This window comes from Tachypleus tridentatus, chromosome 12, assembly GCF_004210375.1.
Source record: "Tachypleus tridentatus isolate NWPU-2018 chromosome 12, ASM421037v1, whole genome shotgun sequence".
Taxonomy (NCBI): Eukaryota; Metazoa; Arthropoda; class Merostomata; order Xiphosura; family Limulidae; genus Tachypleus; species Tachypleus tridentatus.
The window spans coordinates 87,802,591-87,826,839 of NC_134836.1; the positions used below are offsets into that span (position 1 = coordinate 87,802,591).

Genomic DNA, 24,249 nt, shown 5'->3' on the forward strand with positions numbered 1-24,249 from the left:
GGTAGCTAGTCATCACCACCCACCGCCACCTCTTGGGCTACTCTTTTACCAACGAATAGTGGGATTGACCGTCACATTATAACGCCCTCACGGCTGAAAGGGCGAGCATGTTTGGCGCGACGGGGATGCGAACCCGCGACCCTCAGATTACGAGTCGAACGCCTTAACTCACGTGGCCATGTCGGGCCTTTACTCTTTATTTGAACAAGACAAACAACATATAATAACCAATAATTTGCATCACGTACTTTCACAATTACCATGCTTTATATGTAAAACACTTACTGCTAATTTACTAGTCCTATACTATTTGTTTCTCTAATTGACATGTCTTGCAGTTATTTAACCATAAAATTTTTATCGTATTTTTAAATAAAACCATTATTTGAATAAGACAATTACATTATTTTTCCATAGACGTTTGTGTTTTCATGAATTAAATAACTATTTAGTAAACATTTAATGTACTGCAGTATATTATCATAGTTTTCGCTTCCATATTAAATTTGCATGACCTATTTTAATTTTTTTTACGTTTTATATGCAAAACATTTATTGACAATTAATTTGTTGTATAGTTTAATGTTTATAATCAATATACTGTTTAACATATTTCTGCAGCCATTGGCCCTGAAAACAATGATTACTGAAATACCTAAATTATTTTAATGTTTAGCTTTATTAATTAATCGGTATAAATGTTCCACTAAAGTTTAGTTTTAAGGATATACATAAACAGCTGGCCCGGCATGGTCAGGTGGTAAGGCACTCGACTCGTATTCCGAGGGTCGCGGAATATCCACGACACACCAAACATGTTTGCCCATTCAGCCATGGGGCCCTTATAATGTCACGGCCACTTCCACCATTCATTGGTTAAAGAGTAGCCCAAGAAGTGGCGGTGGGTGGTGATGACTAGCTACCTTCCCTCTAGTCTTATACCGCTAAATTAAGGATGGCTAGAGTAGATAGCCCTTGAGCAGCTTCGCGCGAAATTCAAACCAATCATACATTGTTTTGCTTAACCATTGTTATTGTGAAAATTAAAACTGTTATTCCTACCTTTTTTGTGACAATGTTCATAAATATTTGTCTAGAACTTATTTCTTGTTGGTTGGGGACTTTATGCATAATGCTGACTTATTTGTACTCTAACTCTTTCTAATAAGCATTATTAAAAAAGAGGCTAAAAGCTTGATAACCTCTGATTTTAGGAATGAGGTAAATAGCCGAAAAGAACTATATACCGCTCTATTCCAGTAAGTGATAGTCTTACTGTTTTTTCTATAGAACTTTTCACTTCAATAAATAGTTATAAATTAATGAATATTTAGTCTTATTCATGAAAACTTATGGAGTTAAAAACCATAACACATGTTTTCTTGGTCTATGCAGAAACAAAAGTTGTGAAAGTCAATTGAAATACTCATTATGTTTACATAATACATAACATTGAAACTGTTTTAATTTAAAGCCACAGTAGTATATTATAATTTTATTTTACTAATAGTACATTTTGTAATTTGAGCTTTTATTAGTTTAAATATCTGTTGACATATGAGAAATTCTCTTTCCATATTTGTATAAGTTTTCAAAACTTCACTTTATGTACACTCATCAATTATAATACAAAAGATGATTGACTAGTTCACAAAGCATCATATACGTTTGTTACTTAAACAAAATAATATAATTTATAACTGAAAAAAGCTTGTTCACAATTCCTATATTCAGCATAGTTGAATAGCAAGTAAATACGATATCAACTTTTGTACATAGAGTTGATAATCATAGTGTATTCAACTGCAGAAGAATGAATAAAAGTTTGTAAATAGTTGATGTTATCAATAAAACGTTCATTGACGAAATATCTGTTTTCTTCTTTCTTCTGTTTCTCACATTAAGAGGTGTTGACCCTATAGCATAAAGGAGAACTACAAGAAACTATGTTACCGATTATCAAAGATATTCTCTGTGCTTTATGAACCCTAGACCATGTATGCGGACGATTTCGGAATGAGACTATGGATCCCTGAAATTGTTCCATTTTGCCAACAAAAAATAGATGGTGCAGGTATGTATTAGTAAAGTGATCGATATAAGAAATGGCTGTATGTCTGGATAGACCATCTACAAGAAAATAGGTTTCTTTGTTTGGAATTTCGCGCAAAGCTACACGAGAGCTATCTGCTCTAGCCGTCCCTAAGTTAGCAGTGTAAGACTAGAAAAGAAGGCAGGTTGTCATCACCACTAACCGCCAATTCTTGGGATTCTCTTTTTACCAACGAATAGTGAGATTAACCGTCACATTATAACACCTCCACGGGTTAAAGGGCGAGGGCAAGCATGTTTGGTTTAACGAAGATTCGAACCCATGACCCTCGGATTACGAGTCAATTGCCTTAACCAGCTGGCCATGCCGGGCTCAAGACAATAGAGGTCTCATTATAGTTTTTAATAAGATATCTTGCAAGTTTACTGTAAATGTTTAGCCATAAGCCTAAACAGTTAATCTAAGATCATACTCTGTATTTAATGCTAGTTTTATTAATAAATACTAAAAACCTGTCAGCTCATGAGTCCAAGTGAATAGAAAGCATATGAAAACGTATGCTAAATGAAATGCCCTAACTTGAATGAAAGTTAACTTAATATTGGAAACCCAGTATTTTTTAATTATATAACTTACAATTTGTGTTATTCCTAAATATCAGAGATTATCGAACTGTCAGTTTGTCAACAGATCTTAGTATTTATTGGGTTACCCCTATGTTTAAAGGATGCTGCCTTACTGGGGGTCGCCAGGGAACGGAAAACGGGGAGAAGATGACATAATAGAACCAAAAATTATAATATCATGGACATCACAGACAATTACGTCATAATTCATTAAAGTGTCATAAGAAGGTACATTGCTATGACAAGCAGAGAACACAGTGAGTATTGCTAAGTGTGACGTCATAATTCCATGAAGTGGAATCAGAGGACGTGCTACTAGAAAACCACAACAGACAGATGATGTCATGATAACAGAAGATGTCCACAAAGTGTGCTGCTGGACCGTCATCATAGAGTGCCTCTACATGTCACAGCATATTATCAATGTCTGGATGTAATTATGTTACAATCAAACTATTATTTTAACATAAGATTGCACACAAGTCTCAACTTACGATTTTGTTTTCACTTATATATTTATTTGAATTACATGTGTTTTGCAAAGACAGATAGTATCGTACAAGATTGCATACAGACTTCAACTTATATTTATAATTTTTATTTATATATTATATATATTTTACAAAAGCTGATAGTGTTTCTATAGGCTATATATAGTTTTAGTTTCTATTTTTAATAATATTTTTTACAATTATAGTCCTGGAAAAGGCACTTATTTAAATACCTTGCAATAATTTAACATAAAAGTTTGCACTTGTACTAATTTGTCATTGTGCTATCCAATAACTATGATTTTTATTGTTCTTAAGAGAAACAGTTATTTCAACAATACAAGTATTATAACTTTTTCTTTTTCAATTTATACGCGTTGTCCATTAATTGAATGAGAAACTTATAACAGCTAATAATTTCTTTACATACTTTTGTCGTTTTGAAAAAGACGCGTATTTAAGTATATATATATATAATTTAACATACAAAGTTACTGTTTCATTTCATAAGTACATATTTACATATAATGCATGTTTCAAGAGTTATAATGTCCGGCATAAGTAGTAGTATTATGTTAGTCCTCTATGTCCGTTATTTTATTCATGCATCATTTTCCTACAGCTAAATATCCAGGTATTTTACTATTATCAAACTTAAAATAGCAACACTTACCATTCACTTGAAGTTCTATAGAATTAAAGCTCATAAAACTTTGTAGTTTGTCTCTTTCTTCAACAGAAATTGCGATAATTCTCTGTCACATGTTAAGATCACAAACTGTCACATGGACACACGAATATTGTGGGCTAACTGTCCAGATTGTACATTTTCTGATATTTTTATTTATATAGTTGACATTTATTCTTTCTGAAAAGGATGCTTATTTTCATGTTTAGTTTTATAATTCTCTAGAGTTTAAAAGATGTATATAAATAACAATTAGTGCTGTTACCTTTTGTCTAAAGCTTGTTTTTACTACATACATATAGTCTATACATATGTTTGGTCTCTTTCAGTCTTTCCTTAACATAAATCACATGCTTGATATTCAAGAACACCGATCGGCTCAATACACTTTGGTTTAAGAAAATATACAGGACAGGACACCAAGTTTGGACAGCTTTTGATCATTTTTACCCCGCTAAAACAGATAATACTTTTATATGAATGTAATGTAGAACACTCTACCTGACTCAAGGCTTTACTAAAACAGATAATACTTTTATATGAATGTAATGTAGAACACTCTACCTGACTCAAGGCTTTACTAAAACAGATAATACTTTCATATGAATGTAATGTAGAACACTCTACCTGACTCAAGGCTTTACTAAAACAGATAATACTTTTATATGAATGTAATGTAGAACACTCTACCTGACTCAAGGCTTTACTAAAACAGATAATACTTTTATATGAATGTAATGTAGAACACTCTACCTGATTCAAGGCTTTACTAAAACAAGATTATCAATACGGCAGAAAAATTTATGGAAACAAATATTGAACAAGACAGTTATAATGCATTGCCATATTTGTATATCTATATAATACTTACTATTAGAAATAAATGGTTCAAACTCTATATAAAATTACTGTTCACCATAATTTAACTAGAGCTTTTACATGCCACTGAATTTAAAAGTCAGTGTAATACACAGTTCTTTCACTTTACCTAGTCATAAAAACACTAATTCTGTATTCAAGATATTTGATGGGATATTACACTTAGCATACAATTTCTGTGTACTTTCTATTCAATTAGATTCCATAAACTGATTATTCACGTTATTAAAAAAATGTTAACTCTCATCTTGAAACATTTTAGTTTATGAAATACCAAATACTTGATTAGCTTTCATGCAATTTTTCATTATGTTCATAATACTGTTTTAGAATTTATATTTTTATTTATGTAACAATACGTGAAAACAAACTAAACTAATATGACATATCATACTAATACAATCCTCTGTAAGATTTCAGTTAGTAGGCTCAGAAAACCTAGTTTATTGACTAATTCAAAGCAGAAATTTACTCACAAAGATTCTCAAACTGTTATGGTAATATAATTTTGTTGTTTCACTTAAAAATTATACAAATCAGTGTTCTGTGATTTTCTTACACAAATATCACTCTTAACTATAGCCTCATATACTTGTTACTTTAGCATATGCAAGCAAAATCTTAGTATTAAATATAACACATAACATATACTGAAATATTTGTTAACAAAACTTAAAGTTAAACTAATATACTATTTATGAAAACAGTCTATAAAATACTGACCTATATATGTCTAGCTTAGTCTTTTATGATACATTACACTTTATGAATATCAGTTTCTGATGATATGTGCAATCATAGCTTGCTCCTTCTCAGGATATAATGATCCTAAAAAGGACTTTTAAATTTCATATGTTTAAACAAAATCGTTTTCTTTAGAAGGAGAATAGCCTCAGATTTTACTATCTTCAGTACATATCCTCAAATAAAATAAGTCTAATATGTATAACACCAATAGCCCAGAACGAAATAATTGGAGAATATTTAAATATTCAGTCATATGACTGAGAAAATAAAACATATTTCTATAAACAAAACAAATAGGGCACTCACCAAAATACTTTGTATTGAGATAATGATCACATAATTATATTGAAAATATTCACCACAAAGCATACACTCATAACATATGTCATTATGTATTTTGTCTATTATTTTTATATACTTATAGAAATCAAAATTGAGCTATTTTGTTCAGAGTCTTCTTCAAAGGTAGGATACATACATTTTATTTTTAATAAACCTTGGGTGAAATTGTCTTTTTCTAACTGAAACTGTTGTTAATAAATGTTTCAGTATATGTCATACTCGTAAAGTCTGTGATTTTACTAACATGTATTGATAATAGCTTATGAGCTTTTGTAAAACACATCAATTTTAAATGATGGAGGGAGGACAGTGTGAGAGCAATAGATCTAATGTATATGAGGATGGGAGAGTCAATATCATTATGTATTTTAAACGCATGATATGTTTTGTAGAGTTTATAAATGAAGAAACGTTCTCTGTTCATATTAGTTCAAATTACTTTGAGGAGTGTCTTACGTTTTGTTTATGGTGATTTATTTATTTGATTAGCCACATAATTACTTGTAATTTGATCTTTAGTCTGAACAAAGTAGAAATAAGTTGTGTTTTGTTAGCGAATTATCAACTGAAAATATTCTGAGCTACATTTTTCGATTATTTGTAGCCTGACCTTGTGTGAGTTTTTGACCAATTGCTGTAAGTGGTCTCAGTTTAATATTACTGAGAAGGGAGCGTAGAATATTTTCGTTGTAAAATACGATGAACACAGCAAAATACAAGAATTATACACTAATGTTTTCCTTCAGAAACTATATTGAAAATATAGCATACTGAACTGAGATGAACAAGTAGTAATAACAAAGTAACATAAAAATGCACAAAAATTCAAAGAAAGCTAATTTAATGTGACAAAAACCAAACAATCCAGTATTTCATAAACTACGATGGCAGTAATTTTCGTAAACAGTATATCTTATTTTTAACGTTTTTGTTCATAAATGTTTTAGTACGTGTGATGCTTGTTAAGTCTGTAATTTTACTTACACGTATTAATGATATCAGCTTAAAACACATTGGAAAATAATGAAAAATTAGTTTTACATAAGAAAATGTAAAATTAACGCCATGTAACTAATTATTTATCATTTCATGGGATTGAAAGCTTTAATATCTTGACTAATATTAAAGAATCTAACAAAATTAAACATTAAAAATCATGATCTAAATTCTAATTGTGATTAAAACATCGTACGGTGAATGTGTTGGGTTTATAAAATGTCAACAAAATAGATGTGTTTGTTCTTGTAAACCACTTCTTTTATTGTGAGAAACAGTAAAAACATTAAATTTAAATATATTGTCAAGAATTGTTTTATTGATAACATCAACTATTTGCAAATTTTTGTTTAGTCAACTATAATAAGACATATCATGATTTTTAATTATTATAGCAAACTTTACACTGTATTTAGGCTGTTAAACACTGTAAAATCCAATGATTGCCCACAAAAGTTTTTTTACAGTTACACATTATCTTCCAGTTTGTATCAATAGAGCCTTTAACAAAGTTTAGCACTTGTTTTCTCTTTTTTGAGTAGCGAGTGTGTTTGACAGAAACAATTATGATGTCACACCAACCGCTGCAGATTTCTATTGGTCGACTGCTGCTCTTGGCAGCAGACAATTTAAGATATACGACTACACAAACCATTCACTGGATGGCGAAAAGGTCGATCAATAAAGGTCATGTACTACTGCTAGTCATGTGTTGGTGTGATCATGTGGTTTTTCTGAATTTAAGTTATGTAAATAGCTATTTGCTAGTTTTAAATTAATTCCACGATTTACTCTAAAGTTTCAATTTTTAAATAGATGTGTTGCTTAGAGCTAAATCAAATTAAATACATTATATCATTATTAAATTTATCGATGCGATGCAAGTTGTCTTAAATTTATGTACAAAAACAGTTATGAATGTAGAATACAAACATCTTGTATATACAGTGGAAGAACGTATAAGAGTTTTCAGGAAGTGTCTTTAATCTGTGTATAATAAGTGTATAACAGAATGAAAAACCGAAACCTTACATTAGTAGAAAGAGTTGAAATCAGTTTAAAATACTTTTCTGGTGGTGTTTTTTTTAACTAAATAGTTTACCCTAAAATGTTCAAAACTTGAAATTTCGTAACAATACCGAAAAAAATACTGATGAAAGGATAATATCCAGGAACAAAATCAAATGACACAAAAATAAAAATAAATCGGTGTACCAATATATCAAATTTCACAAAAATATTGGAAAGTAAGAAAAAAAAGACAATTATATAAACATTATTTTTGTAGTTCGTTTTCTTTTCTGAATAGTGCATGAGGCGAGACAAGTGGGTTTACTCCATCACAACTGTTTGTCAGAGGTTTCAGAATCTCAAAAGAATGTCGTAGAACCGTTTCAATAAACTACTAGGATCTTGTAAGATCACTTCAGTGAAAAATAGGAATACTTACCATAAATATAAAGAAACGAAATTTTGAGATTAGAATTAAAATGTTTTAAATGCTTTAAAATTGTATTTTTACATTTATATGCACGGTATCTTCAAATAATTATATTTTGGTTTCGAAACAACAGGTACAACTTTGTGTTAGAAACTTTGAAAATTCTTACAACAACAGTGCAATCACAACTCATAAATGTTTTGTAGGAGATATTCAATAAAAACGTTTGTTGATTAGGGCGCTCGGCTTGCAACCTGCGGGTAAGGGGCTTGAATCTCTTCATCAATCATGCTTGTCTGTTGACCCCACCCCTTAGGACAGTGGTAAGTGTTGCAGATTTGCAACACTAAAATCAGGGGTTCGATTCCCCTCGGTGGGCTCAGCAGATAGCCCGATGTGGCTTTGCTATAAGAAAATACATACACACTGTTGAGCTGTAAGAGCATTATAATGTGACGGCCAAACCCACTATTCGTTAGAAAAAAGTAGCACAAGAGTTGGAGGTGAGTGGGTTTAACAAACTGTCTTCCCTCTAGTTTATCAACTCAAAATTAGGGACGGCTAGTGCAGGTAGTCCTCATACATACTTTGCACGAAATTCAAAACAAGTTATTCATATTTTGTTTCCACCCTTTAAAAGAGTTGAGAATGAGAACATTATGTAAACCTTACTTTTGCATGTTTTTTAAATGTCTTTGGGCGAGATGTAATAAATAACTAAACATTTAAAAAACAGAACAATAAAAATTATTCAAGAATATTGGAGAGAGCTTTCAGAGCTTTATTACTGATTGCATCTATAGAACATCATATTTATTGTAGAATGTTGGTACTAAACAATGAAATCAAGCACTAGAAACTGGAATAAACACATTTGTATTGAAACATTATTGATAATGAACGTATTCCAGAAAAAGTATGTACAAACAACACAATACACATCTCTGGATAACTGTTTATTCATCCTCATTTGCATCTCTTATGTTTATCATTGTATTTTTGAAGAGTCAACTGTCGCATACATCAAGAAGCTAGATACTGAAACAGATACTCTCATGTTATTTTTTAAAAAGATATGCTGGTCAAAATGCAGGTTCGTGAAACATAAACCCTTGTATCTACTATTTGATACTCTAATCACTAGGCCACACCTGGTCCAGTGATATATGTTCTTTGTTCTAGTTTTTAAATAAAAGCTCTTGAAGCATTCTGGGATTTTTAATAGTTTATCAAAACAACAAAGGTGATAAAAATGTGTATGAAAATGTTTAATGTTTGGAAAAATGTAAAAATATGACTTGTATAGGTATATAATATAAGCTGTGTTTGTGAAAGTTTATTGAGGATTTCTCGCCGAATAAATCTAAACAATTTCAAGCTGAGCTTTGAATCACATTTCTTGTTTTACTTATGGCAATGGTTATTTTTTAGAATACTTATAAACAATAAATTATTTATTAGATAAATATTTAAATAGATAAATAGATAAATTATTTAAACTTTTCTCAAAATTTAGAATTTCTACTTTCTTCGCATAAAGCCCACAGGTGACTCAGTGGTAAGTCAGTGGGATTACAACGTTAAGAATCGAGTTTTGATACACGATGTTGGCAGAGTACATTACGTAACTAAATTATATATTTTTTTAAATTCTAAGAGTAACATTTGAGTGATTTTATAGGATGTTTTTATTCATGGAGATATTTAAATCATACAGTAACACATCCATGTCTAATTACATAGCCTATGATCATTTCCATTAGATGTAAGTACAGGTTAACAATTCCAACTATCTTATTTCAGTTATTTGAGGTGCAGTTATATCCAGTTGCAGATTGCAGTTTAAGTTGACCCATTGTGAAAAGATTACATTACAGAACAGTTCAACGCAAAATATTTCACGATTACAAATACACAGAAGAAATGCGTTTTGAAAAAAAAAAAAAAGACAGAGAACCCTGTCGGTAAGAGAAAGGAATCTTTGATTTTAGCAGGGAAATAAAAAGTCTACTCCAGTGATTATAAGTTTTTAGAAAACACGAAATTTTAGCATTTTGAAAAAGAAACATAGGGAATCCTAGCAGCAAATCAAGAGAGTTTGTGATTCTAGTGGGAAAATAAATAGGCTACTCCACGACAGTGTACTAGTAGCACATCAGGGGTAGTGAGGAAGGTTTAAGCCCCTTGTTCCCAGAAGAAACCTAACGACAAAATAGTTTATTGCAGCTAAAGCAGAAGTTTTCCCTTTAACTGTAAGTCAGATAATTTGCACAGAGCTAGATCTAAAAAGCTATCTTCACAAGTTTCTCGTAAATCACATTACGGTGTGAAAACACCAGTCATAAAAACCTAAACATCTGATATTTAGCCTGCAACAAATTTTTACACTAGACGAATCATACTATTGGTGATTTATTAAAGTCATATCGATGAGAAAATATTTTAAAAATAACACAGGGATTAAATGTAGCTGAAACTTACAGTTATAATGATAACTTAAACAACTGAAGAATAGATAAAAATTTCGAGACAAGCTTTAATTACCGTAAGACTGACGCCTGAACAAGATTGTATAACCGTAAAAATATATTCTCTTTGCACAAATTCAATGTCAGTTGGTTATACCGTCTTCAAGACAAAGCATCCAGTCACATGCTCATTTGTATAAGCCATTTCCTCCGTGAGATGCAATTACAACCAGGAATTTATTATACACCATTCGTAAACATCTTAATTGGTCCTGTATATCTGAGGATTAATCAAACTGGTACCTTAATAAACTTTAGAAAGCATATAAAAGGGGTAGAGAAACCTTGACTTTAGTGTATTACACAAAGCCTCCTTCAGTAGATATTGAATTGCACAACTATGGTCAATAAACGGCATCATATAGAACACTATCAATGATGGAAGAAAGGAATGTAAGATCAAGGCACTCATCCTAGTTTATTACTTTCTAGATGTGAAGAACTAAACAATTCTATTTTCTGTTTGTTTCGGTCATCTGTACAGTTATCTGGCATTGAAGAGGACTGCTTCCATAACCTTAACTGGCTATGGATAGTAAATAGTAAAAAGATGTGGAACGTTGTTGATTGAATCATCTGGGACCCCCTCCTTCCTCCACTAAAATCTTATGATAAAACTACTGGTTTTTAACTTTAGGTAGATGACGAAATAGGATATACCCGGTAACGTTAAGTTTCTTTCACTGTAATTATCTACCTTTAGGGTTATACCATTTGCAGTAATTACTGGGCATAGAGAGACCAGTTTGAGGCAGTTAGTCTAGTCTCTGTTGCTCGGTATGCAACTTTAAAATACATTACAATAACATGAAGTGCCAAGATCTTAAGGCGTTTAAGTGTGGTAATTTAGTGCTAATTTAGCATTTTACTATACTATACTACTAGTAAATTATTAGTGTTTTTCTTTTGTGTTTCTATCAGTTTTTCACTAACGTGTGATAAATACTATTCACAGATGAAATATCCAATTCTACCTCTGCTACGTTTATTTTTAGGAATTATCCCTCTACAATTTGCTATAACTGTTTAAATCGCATTTTTTCTTGATGGTGGTGGTTATGTAATTATAGTCAGACATATGGATCTTTGTTTATTATATAGTTATACAACATTTATATAAAAATGCTGTACGGTGGTCATAAGTAGTTCCTGGAATTCTGGATAAAGTATTGAACAATCAGTCACTTCGCTTTCAGATAAATTATGGATAGTGAGATTAGAAAACAAAATATTCAGAGTTTTAAAGAAGGAAAGAGAGAGCTATTTGGTTCATATAAAGAATTCAAGTAAGAAAATCGATTGTGAAAAATGATTACAGCGATGCTACTGATTCACTGATACTGTTTGTAGTTTGGTTTGAATTTCACGTAAAGCTACTCTAGGGATATCTGCACTAGCCGTCCCTAATTTAGCAGTGTAAGACTAGAGGGAAGGTAGCTAGTCATCACCACCCACCGCCAACTCTTGGGTTACTCTTTTACCAACTAATGGTGGGATTGGCCGTACATTATAACGCCCCCACGGCTGAAAGGGCGAGCATGTATAGTGTGACATGGAATCGAACCCGAGACCCTTGGATTACGAGTCGAATGCCTTAACCAACTAGCCATGCCGGACCTCAAAAATACTGTAAATAGGAATATATGTTTACTAAAGTCTTACGTAACTAGTTTTCTAGCATCATTCTTTATTGATACAAACAAAATAAACGTAGGTGAAAAATTACACATTTTATTTCTTTTTATTGATAGGTTATTTTACTTTTTTGATACACATTATTGAAAGAACAACAGCAAACGATAACATTTGATTAACTAGAACTGACAAATCTTGTTAAACGTTAAAAATATTTAGACAATTGTAAATACTTTTTATAACTAAAGCTTGTACTATATTTTACCACTAATGTTATACTCGTTCTAATTCTATATTTTTTGTAAACTTGGTATGCCAAAACGTCAAAGCGAAATAATAATATTATTGCACGCTAACAAATAAGTGACATCAGCACGACGTCATGTGCTATTGCAACAAGACAATGAATCTGCTGTCATAGACTGAGTGGTAAGTACACTTCGATAATTAGGATTAACTCCCAAGTTTTCCCAGTTGATCCAACAAAGTCTTGCTGTCAGGTCTATTCAGAACAAACAAAATATAAATATTAATTAAGTAGAAATATTGAGTATTTTTCCGAAGTCTTTTGTTCACGCTGTTTCAAAAACTGTTAGTTGAACGAATACACTACAGTTAGTGTTTTAATACCGACTTTCTTCACATTTCAACATTAAACAGGATTAAATTAATTTATAATATACTATAAATATACTTATTTCTGACATAGTTTATGAATATTTTGAAGTTTTACGATAATGGACCTAAGCCATAAAATTATATATATTCAACTTTATATAAATTATAGACTTAGTTTGATTAACGTTATTAGTTATAGTATTTAAAGGTTTTCGAACATTATTACTTTAGATTTGTTAATTTTTTGAATTAATAGCTTAAAATGTGGATTTTGGACTAATCTATGAAAATCTAAGCCTGTCAAACCATATCTCTTGCGATATTGTTAAAGTTACTCTCGAAACTATTGTCAGCACAAATGTATCTGATCGAAGTTTGAAAGCATTTCAATTATTAGTTTTAGTTTCCTTGTGTATCGAGCTCTGACGTTGCATTTATTTTTATCGGGTTTTCGTATAAAATTAGCATCCATGATTTTCAGTTATTTTTTAGTTCTGATCTGTATAGTCAGTTTACCTTTGTTCATTAGGTATGAATAGTTAGTACACGTGCGTTTATGTTTTCATCATTAGATCAGGCATAATCCTGGTACAAAACTATGGATGTTGTAAAGATATTACTGGTTTTGCAGCATTAGGGTAAATCTATCTTAACAACAAGTAAAAGATTAAAGAGAGAAATACACTCTTTTCATCCTTGTTTATTCATCTATTGATTGGCTATTTGCCACATTCTTTAACATAGAAGCTTTTACAATTAATTCTTTACATTTATAATTACGTAAAGGTTCTTCTGATGAATGTTAAAATATTGGACACGTGAAAGCAAAATGTATAAATATTAACCTTTAACTAGTTGAAGGTATCGGAAGTTATCTAAGAACGACAGAATTTTAGAATTACTAAGGATAAATAGTTATAAGTAGAAATATAACTTACCACTTGTATTCCACACTTCTGAGTTTTCTCCTCTTAATTCTCCTTTCAGACACTTTTGTATGTGCGTCATAGGATCATATTCTGAAACCAGGATCTCTCGCAAGAGGGCGATGTAAGAGATAGCTAATCTCAAGGTATCAATTTTGGAAAGCCTTTTTCGAAAGGAAAAGTAGGAACATGATATCGAAGTTCCTCAAATGCGCTGTTGATACTCAACATGCGTTTTCTTTCCCTGACATTTGCTGCATAACGTTGGACTTTATATGGTCCTGCTGGTCCCGTAAAGTAGATAGCGCCGTAGTCATATGGCTCTGCTAGGGTAATCCCTCAGAAAATAAAAAGATATAGTTATTATTGTTATTTATTGTGAAGTGTTTTAAAATATTAGTTATCACAACTGTCTAAATAATATGGTTGTCTCTTTTGCCCTAGAAAATCAATATAAATGAAGTATTTTATTAGAACTGAAACTAAAATCCTGCCTTATAAGGAAAGGCATTCATTTATAATTGCTTTGCACCGTATACCATTTCCCAATGGATTAACCTTTAAAGTATGCGTAGAATTAACGTTTAGGTAAATAACTAGGGTCAAATTAAATCAATTTACAAAAGTACTTGCATTATTTGACTATTCAGTAAATTGTATCTAAATTGTATATCGGTCCAGAATAACTTTTTGAATACTCTTCCTTTCTGAGAATAAAATGTGCCTATAACGACAAGGAATTATGGACATGATAAAATCAGAAACGGAACAACACAAAACATAGATCTTGTTTGTTTGTTTGTTTGTTTTGAATTTCGCGCACACCTATACTCGAGGGCTATCTGTCCTAGCCGTCCCTAATTTAGCAGTGTAAGACTAGAGGGAAGGCAGCCAGTCATCACCACCCACCGTCAACTCTTGGGCTACTCTTTTACCAACGAATATGGGATTGACCGTCACATTATAACGCTCCCACGGCTGAAAGGGCGAGCATGTTTGGTACGACCGGGATTCGAACTCGCGACCCTCGGATTACAAGTCGAACGCCTTAACACGCTTGGCCATGCCGGGCCCAAATACAGATCTATCTCATAGTTAAAACTACTTTTCTGAATTGCAACACCATTAAAAAACAAGAGGCAAAACATATTTATAAAATTACCTCTTTTGATGTACCTAACCATATCATAACGACTACCAAATTTAAATCGTCACAAACGTGTATATAATAAGTCAAGTGGGAGTATTTAAGTTCATAAACGCTTAATTCACCAAAAGAAGCACATTTACTGTAAACAAAATAAAAGGTTTATGGGTTACATAATTAGCTTGTGTAACAGATTTACTCTTATGTATTTATTTTAATATCGATGTTTTAGTTAAATAAATATTTAGAAATTCATGTACCATATAGTATTTATTACATGTGTGTTACGAAATTCCCATCTGTTCTCTAAATCTGTAGAAAATTCTCGAGTGTAATAATTAACAAAGTACTATGTGTGTATGTAAAATACTAGTGACTGCAGTATTATTAGCAACTAAACTTTTGAGGACCTTACATGAAGTTTATAAATCCAAGAGCCAAGAGACAGTTTATATATATACATATTGTTAGTTTGCTACGGTTAGTATGTTTAAACCTTGGAGGCTATAACTGTGGTTGACGCTTATTAATCGGGAAAATACAAATACTTGACCAGGAACGTTTATAGATTTCAAATATTATAAATCGTTTAATTTCAGTGAATTAACTTTGGATGTTGGTATTTCTACAAAAACATTAGATATCTTCGTCGGAGAAAGATAAGCTTTTAAACGGCGTGAGGCCAGCCAAGAATAGATAGCTAGCTAGCTATCCGTTGAGAGAACCGTACTGATATTAACTCAAAAGTAATTCTCTCATCGCGAACCATTGATAAAATATTCAGTTCCAGACCAGAAAAAAAAAACTCAGTATTGTTTGAAAAATTTGTGTATATAAATCATTATTTGTAATAACCGTTATTATAAATTGCATTATTGTTTGTATATTAAAATATATTTGTGTTAAGAAAGAAACCTTGAGCATCAATCTTGTTGGCAAATGTCATAAATTAAATATATATCAACATCCAATTAACTTGTAAATTAAAATTAAAATCCCCGACTATTTGAAATCGTAGTTCGTAACATAATAAACCGGAGGCTCGTCCAGGATAAATTATAATATCTAACACCTAAGAAAAGGCTGCTATAGCTTAAGTTTTTTATGTAACTAACGAAAATAATGTATTTCGCTTAGTATGATTGCCAGCAACATAAGTTGAGTGGACTGAAAAGCACTGACCATGACAACAAAAAGGCTGCGTTGCGGTTTAATATCCGTAATATCTCAAAAAAACAAACATAGCGCTTTCAAATTACGTAATTATAAAAACACATTATATCGTATCTAAAATATACATTTTATAACTAATAATATAAAGAAATATTATGTAACTAACACAAAATTAATTGTAAGAAAATGTGCCAAGCGTACAATACGTCACATAACATTTATTTCGTGAATATCAACATTATTCCCAATATATGTAGTGATTCTGAACATGTATAAGGTTTTAACATGGAGTAAGTCTCATGGATGTAACATGATATTTATACTCAAGAAATTGTGACTTAAAATACTTCTGCGGATACAAACAGGTCTATTCAGTTTTTCGTTTATAATCCTTAATTTTGCTTTACCCCGGCCCGGCATGGCCAAGTGGGTTAAGGCGTTTGACTCGTAATCTGAGGGTCGCGGGCTCGAATCCTCGTCGCACCAAACATGATCGCCCTTTCTGCCGTGAGGGCGTTATAATGTAACGGCCAATCCCACTATTCGTTGGGAAAAGAGTAGCCCAAGAGTTGGCGGTGGGTGGTGATGACTAGCTGCCTTCCTTCTAGTCTTACACTGCTAAATTAGGGACGGCTAGCACAGTTAACCCTGGAGTAGCTTTGCGCTAAATTTAAAAGACAAACAAGCTTTACCCCAAAAGCTTCGAAGATTTACTAGGTTTTTTGCAAATTAAACGTTAATAATAAACAAAAGCTTCAAAATTTGTTTGTTCTTGAGAATATAGGCAATCATAATATGTTCTAAACAGACTATTAATTATTTTTGTTTTTGTTGTGTACAGCATTCATAAGATCATTCTGTTTTGTGGTTTAAGAAAGCAACACCAGTGATTGTAACATCTACGCGTTGATTCCTTATATCAGTGGTATGAAAAGTGTAGTTTAATAGACTGTACAAAGTTGTAAAAAAATAGAAGAATCACCAGGATATAATTTTTCTTATTACGTTATCTTTACTTCATTGAATATAATTTCTCAGCAAAAACTCATCTTCAACTGCAGACTTATATTGCTAGAAATTGGGTTTTGACACCCGTGTAGTTTTGTTCTTAATTACAAACAAACAAATCGTAATAAACTATATGTATACCTAATGTCTCTCTCCCTACTTTTAGTCTCTCTCTCACTTGGTATATGTATATAGTTTAATGAAAATTTATCGTTTTTTCGTTGTTTAAGTTGGGGCATTTTATGGAATTCAATATCCACTATTGGAATGTATAATTTAAAATGAAATAAAATTAATGATTTTCTGAAAAAATTGTCGTATTTACTAGTTTTCAGAAAAATATGTACTACAAATAACACTAGGTTATGAAACTTAGATTTGTGTAAAATAAATAGCTCGAAATAAAAGTTTTGATGGACTTATATCATGTAAACGTCATGGCAACCATGTTTTTTTTATTATATTTAGTAGAAGGCGTGGATTATCACAGTACTAGCCAATGAACGAATTACTTTGTTTTCTGCGCATTGTAGGCGGAGTTCTTTTTCCGTCCCGTTCAATAATTTGTGCTGAAGACTCGTTATTGCATACTTTTTCGTTTTATTCATGCTGAAAATTATTTTCGTATGAGAATAATTCCTTTTTCCTTTTAAAGTAACATTCTAAAATTCAAAGTAATAGATATATAATACCTCAAGATAATGTAAAATATTACGCTTACTCAATAATCCTTTTCATAAAAACAACGCATTTCTTTCATAATTACTTTTATTTTTTGTCTTTACGTGTTTTTGGATTACGTTTTAAATATTTTCACTTCAATGTTGACAACTTTGCTCACTTACAAATGACATTATAAGCTCTTATTTTGTAATTATATATTTATTATTAATCTTTTTAATAACGGACTACAAACAGTCGCTCCGACCTGAGTCGAACAACAACAACAAAATGAATTTATTAAATTTTGGAACCCACAAAGATCAAAATGAAAGTTTTAGACAAATGGAATACAAAGTTAATCAAATACTAAAACTCGGTTAATAAAGAAGTACCGAGCTAGGACTCGATACCAACGTTAATGAACGGTACAATATAAATGTCAATATTTATGATAATTATTTAAATAGATAAAGCGATATTTCACAACATCACTAATAACAGTCCATCACCGCCAGAGGAAGTTGGTGTCAGTTTCAAATATATGTGTCCAAAACTAACTTGACATCTTGATTGGTTTGAATTTCGCGCAAAGGTACATGAAGACTGTCTGCGCTAGCTGTCCCTAATTTAGCTTTGTAAGACTAGAGGGAAGGCAGCTAGTCATCACTACCCACCACCAACTCTTGGGTTACTCTTTTACCAACGAATAGTAGGGTTGGCCGTAACATTATAACACCCCAACGGCTGAAAGGGCGAGCATGTTTTGAATGACGGAGATTCGAATCCGCGACCATCGGATTACGAGTCGAGTACTTTAACCACTGGCCACGCCCGATCATCTTGAAGATGAGTTTTAACGTAACTCAAAATTCAAAAGTAAACTAAATGAGAGAAGGAATACTCCATGAGCGGAGAATAAAACCGTAACAAAATAGAAATATAATTCACTTTCTCACAATACATATATGTGGAAGGTAAATATTAATTGTTTTCTATGAGGGAAATGAAAAATGCATGTCACATTACCGTTTATTGATGAAATTAATTGGTAACCGGAAAACATTATATTTTAACACACAAACCTTCTGATTTGCTAAAAACGTACAAGTGTCAAGATGGTCTTATGTTGTATTAACACAAGTGTTTAGTGATATACAACTAAATTACACAGTTTAAAGAAGAGTGTAATCGGCTTAAAAGTCGTGTGAACAATTGCAGTTAAACGCAAGAATTTATCCATGGCCAGTGTAGACTTATCTTGAATACTGTCGTTTAAATTTTAACACACAAAGATAATAGGTTGCAAATATTATGTACTACATGAAAAAAACTGCCAATAACACATTATTTCAGTATTTTTCTGCATTTGTAACAGGTAAAATAAAACGTGCTTAATAATGAAATTTCAGGTCTACAAAACTTCTATGAAGTAATTGTCTATTTATTAAGTCAAAGGGTTCCATGAGTCTTTTGACGATTCTATGCATTTATGGGCAGAATTTCGGCAATTAATTAGAAATAGAAACTTAACAAAATAATTTCAAAGTTTTTCAATTTAAATAGAAAACAAAGGACAAGGAAATGGACTGTGAAGTTGAATTGTTTCCATTAACAGTCAGATGATATTGAGATTGTTGATGGTTTAGTTGTATACTGGAAGTTTTTATGCTCTCAAAAGATTAGATGTAGGTATAGAAACTGAGACTACAACAAAATAGTGAAATATTATGCAATCAAAAGAGTTACCACTTGGCAACAGTCTAACGACCGTACGAAGAAGATACACCGGCAGATATATGAAATGTGGAAACTCATAATAACAGAAGTACACAGATTCATGGAAAAATGTTTAAAGAGATCCCGATCTGGTAGCAAACAATAGAGAAATTAAGGAGAGAATGCTAAATATGTAAGAAGTAATAAGAGATAATATAGCATAGAGAGTTACACTTATGAACCTCTAAACTCACAGATTCGTAATAATTATATATAATTTAAGTATTTACATACCTTTTACACTTGTAATAGACTTATAACAAACACTTTGGCCGTTATTCACTCCCAAAGAAATAAGGATTTAAATCCATGAAATATAAAAAGCAATTTAAAGGAAAACAGAAATCAAAATCGAAAGTTATTCTTCCAAGAGCTCTAACAGTAGATACTAAATTTGTGAAAAATAGCACTGAATTGAAAATGTTTCTTTAATTAAAATAATTGTTTAAAGAAAGAGGACGAAGTAACAGTTTTTGATAACGTGGATTTTATAATACACTTGTATTTGTGGTATTTAAATACTTAAATAGATTGAAGACTTGCAATAAGTTGAAATATTATAATGTTAACAATATTAAAAATAGAATAAATTGTTACTATTTTAACCATTCCTACAGTGTTCACTAAACGAAAGAATTGTTGTGGTTACGAAACATAATGCTTTACATGTGCCACCTAACTATATGAAAATATGTTTAAACATAATGCCAAATTAATGACGTTTGCTATAATACATTAATACTTGGCATGTTATATTTTCTAACGCTACATTCTATCGCTAACCCCTTAGAAATATCCAAGAATTAGAGAAGTGTACAATAATAGTATTCTAATTACACTACATTCGTCATATCCATTACCGACATCTCGTTTCGTTCTGTCCGGAGCTCTCCTGACCAACTGGAAATCAACAATCGCACTGGAGGTCGGAAGAGCACTTATACAAGTCATTTATTACAACAACAGTTGTTATGGTGTGAATATCTTTTACAAAATGGCGAAGCGTGATTATAATTAATTATGCTTGTCATAAGACATTAATATTAGGCCTATTATGTTTGTAAGCACTACATTCTATATTAATTCCTCGGAGATTTTCAAGAATTAGAAGAGTGAGTAATAATAACATTCCAACCCCACTCATTATATTAATATAAATAGTAGAAATATCTACATTCACGGCTGGTATAATTGCTAGTTCTTGCGGAAGACTATTGGGCCTCCAGCCTTTTCTGGAATTGTCTGACAGTTCTACAACAATATACTCATATTTGACATTTAATAATGTTCACCATTCATGAGAAAAATGATTTTATTAAAATTTTAGTTCATACATGAGCTATCATCATAGAATTACATGACAGAGTAGAGTTTATTGAAGTACACTGCCGACCAAAATTTGAAGGCCAATGAACATAAAAAAATATGCATTTTGCGTTGTTAGACTCAACCACTTATTTGAGTAGAGCTTCGAAAGATGAAAATGTAAAAAAGGGAAAATAAAATTTTTTTTTAGCATTTAACAGGGAAAATGTGAACACTATGAAATTAGCCTAAATACTAGCTGGTCAAAAGTATAAGACCATACTGAAACGAAGTGTTAATCGGTAAACATGTAACGAAATTTAGTCATTTGTGTTCAAGCATTAGCGTTGTCAACATCTCTTCCTGGCAGCTCCTGTGTTACATTTGGTAAAAACATGACAAAGGCTCAAAGTTGACAGAGTTTAAAATATGTATTTCATTAGTAGTGAAGAAATCGGCTCCCCAATGTCTCAGCGGTATGTCTGCGGACTCACACCGCTAAAAATCGGGTTTTGATACCTGTAGTGAGCAGAGCACAGATAGTCCATAGTGTAAATTTGTGCTTAATTCCAAACAATCAACAAAGATATTGTTTTAAATGTCAAGAAATTATTTAGGTAAAAAAGGTGTGTCTTATAAAATTATGATATATATAATTATAGAATTATATATATATATAATAGATAGAAACTTAATGAAAAATAATTATGAAGATTTTGCAAGTGTGTAACTGGTATCTTTTGATACCCAGTGTTTGATGAAAGTTTACCTAATAATAAGTAATTCGAAAAGAAAATTTTCATTTGTAATCAGTTATCTAATTTTTCTAGAAAATAGACCTAATAGTTCCTAAAAATTTCAAATAAACCTGTCACAGCCTTAATCACCCAAACCTAAGAGAAAACTTTCGATATGTCAAGAAATATTTTAACGAAATTAAAACATAAGTGCGGGATATACAGAAATACCTCCAGGACTAATCTTGAGATAATCTTAATGTGGAACATCTATACAATTAAGGAAGGCACAGAAGATATTTAAAATAGAACTACTTTGCGAAAACGATCTCACTTTTTATAATTCATTATAGTTTAGCAAAACATACAGAAAATAAAATTATTCTTGTAAAATAAAGTATAAGTTCACTATCACTGAACAACAACATCTCGACAATTTTAGGTGTCCATATAAGTCTCTTTTTGTTATTATTTGTAATAGTGGATTCAAAGTTAGTTTTAGATTACTTCATATGGTATTATGTATTTAACTACTATTTGTCACATGAAGGATTATTTTTCCAAATACTAAAATACTTTTACAATGTGTAAATGTCTCACCTGTCATACACGGTGAGTGTTGTAGAGAAGTCAAACCTTGGGACTCGTATTCACATGAAGGTCGATCTCCAATATCCCGAGGAGCAGGAGCGGCTTTAAGAGGGCTATCTCTCGTATAGGAAGAATCTTCATAGCGGCAAGGATGGGGCGGCATGGTAGCTATGGAAAGCACGCGTTCAGCTGGATAAGGATCGGGGTGAGATGATAAGTCGACTGTATTCTGGGGTGTCTGACACTGATTGCCGTAGGATTGTGAGGATATTAGGTCCAAATAACCAAACTCTGAAGGCGGGAAATCGTCGTTGGTTACGCCCGTGTAACCGTAAGTGAGTCCTGATGCCGACATCACGTACAGCTTATTAGTATCGCTTTTATATTTTTCTCTTAGTCGCTTTGATGGCCCTCGGCAAGAGAAGAAATGTATTTTAGAGAAGAAATTATGAAAATGGGAGGTAATATACCCGATAGTGCACTAGGCCGCTGGGAACGCAAACACTAACTAGGACTTTCTATCAACTCAAGCCGATTCCTGTAAACTTAGAACAAGAGACAGGGGACTCAGGCGAAGGGCTGCACTTGACAGAAACCGGGTTCCAGGCAGGAATTCTTGTGCCTTGATATTACTCATTTATAGAAGCTGTATCTGACTTGTCAAATCCACCTGAACCAATCCAACTCCAGCATTCACTGGGATGTAATCAACATTTTCATCGACCATTTCTTTCAAAACTCTTAAATCCCTTCGGGCGCAACAAACGACTTTATCCAATCAGCGCCAACCTTCGATTTTTCCAGTTCTAATGAACCAAAGTTGTTACTTTGCTGAAAAAACATTGTAAGCTCACTTGGAAAAACAAAATGTCATAGTTACTTCTTTGGAGCTTAGCAACCTGCTGTATTCTTATGATTCTGCGGGAAACGCACGTGGCGGCAAGTTTTAAAACGATTATGACATAAGCTAAGTGGTGTCTATAAAACCCTTTAAGACACATTTGAATGTTTCGGGGCATAAAAAAGTTTCTGTTTAAGGCAATACAAAGTGGACTTTGTATATACCATATTGCCCATAATTAACGCCCCTGTAGGCATTGCTATCCGTAAACAGGGTGTTGTTTATTGTGTTTGCGCAGTTCCTGATTCAATTTTCACATGTGATAAGTTAATTTCAATGTTAATAAATGTGTACTTTTCTTTTTCTTCTATTTTTCTCAAATCAAAATTAAGGTAATAAAAGTGAATTATATGGTGTATTACTATTGCTGTCGTTAAGCTTAATTAGGGGCAACACATGGTATTCGTATACATAGAGTGTCATACCAAAACTTATGGACCTACAAGCACCTACACAGAACAGTAGTATATTTTGAATTAGAACCATAGATATGAGTACCATTATCAAAATAGCATTACAATACATCACTTCTCTGGTATGTATATCGTATTTAATATTTTATATTTATTTTAATATCTGTGTTTGTATAAGTTGAACTTATATTTATAAATGTGTGGAACTTATATTGTTAAATGCGCCAGTTTATGTTACGTATTATAACTGATCTCGGACGAGTCTCGAAGTTATTGTGTAACATATGTTACGTATTGCAATTCGAAATAGCTGGAAAGTTTAATTTTTCATTTATAAGTTAATTTAATACAAATGTGTATTAAATTTATAATATTTTCCAACAAGATTGATACACACAGTTTCCTTTTTTTTTTTTTTTTAACAGAAATGTATTTTAATATAAAGCAACAATAAAATTTATAGTAATGGTTGTAACAAATGATGATTTATATACAAAAGTTTTACAAACAAACGATACTGAGTCTTCTCTCTGGTTTGGAACTGAATATTTTATCAATGGTTTAC

General features: G+C 31.7%; 1 pseudogene; it reads right to left on the reverse strand.

The window, feature by feature from the left end:
* Nucleotides 1–12,555: 12,555 nt before the first annotated feature.
* LOC143235489 (helix-loop-helix protein 13-like) lies at nt 12,556–22,964 on the reverse strand (annotated as a pseudogene).
* Nucleotides 22,965–24,249: the final 1,285 nt, after the last annotated feature.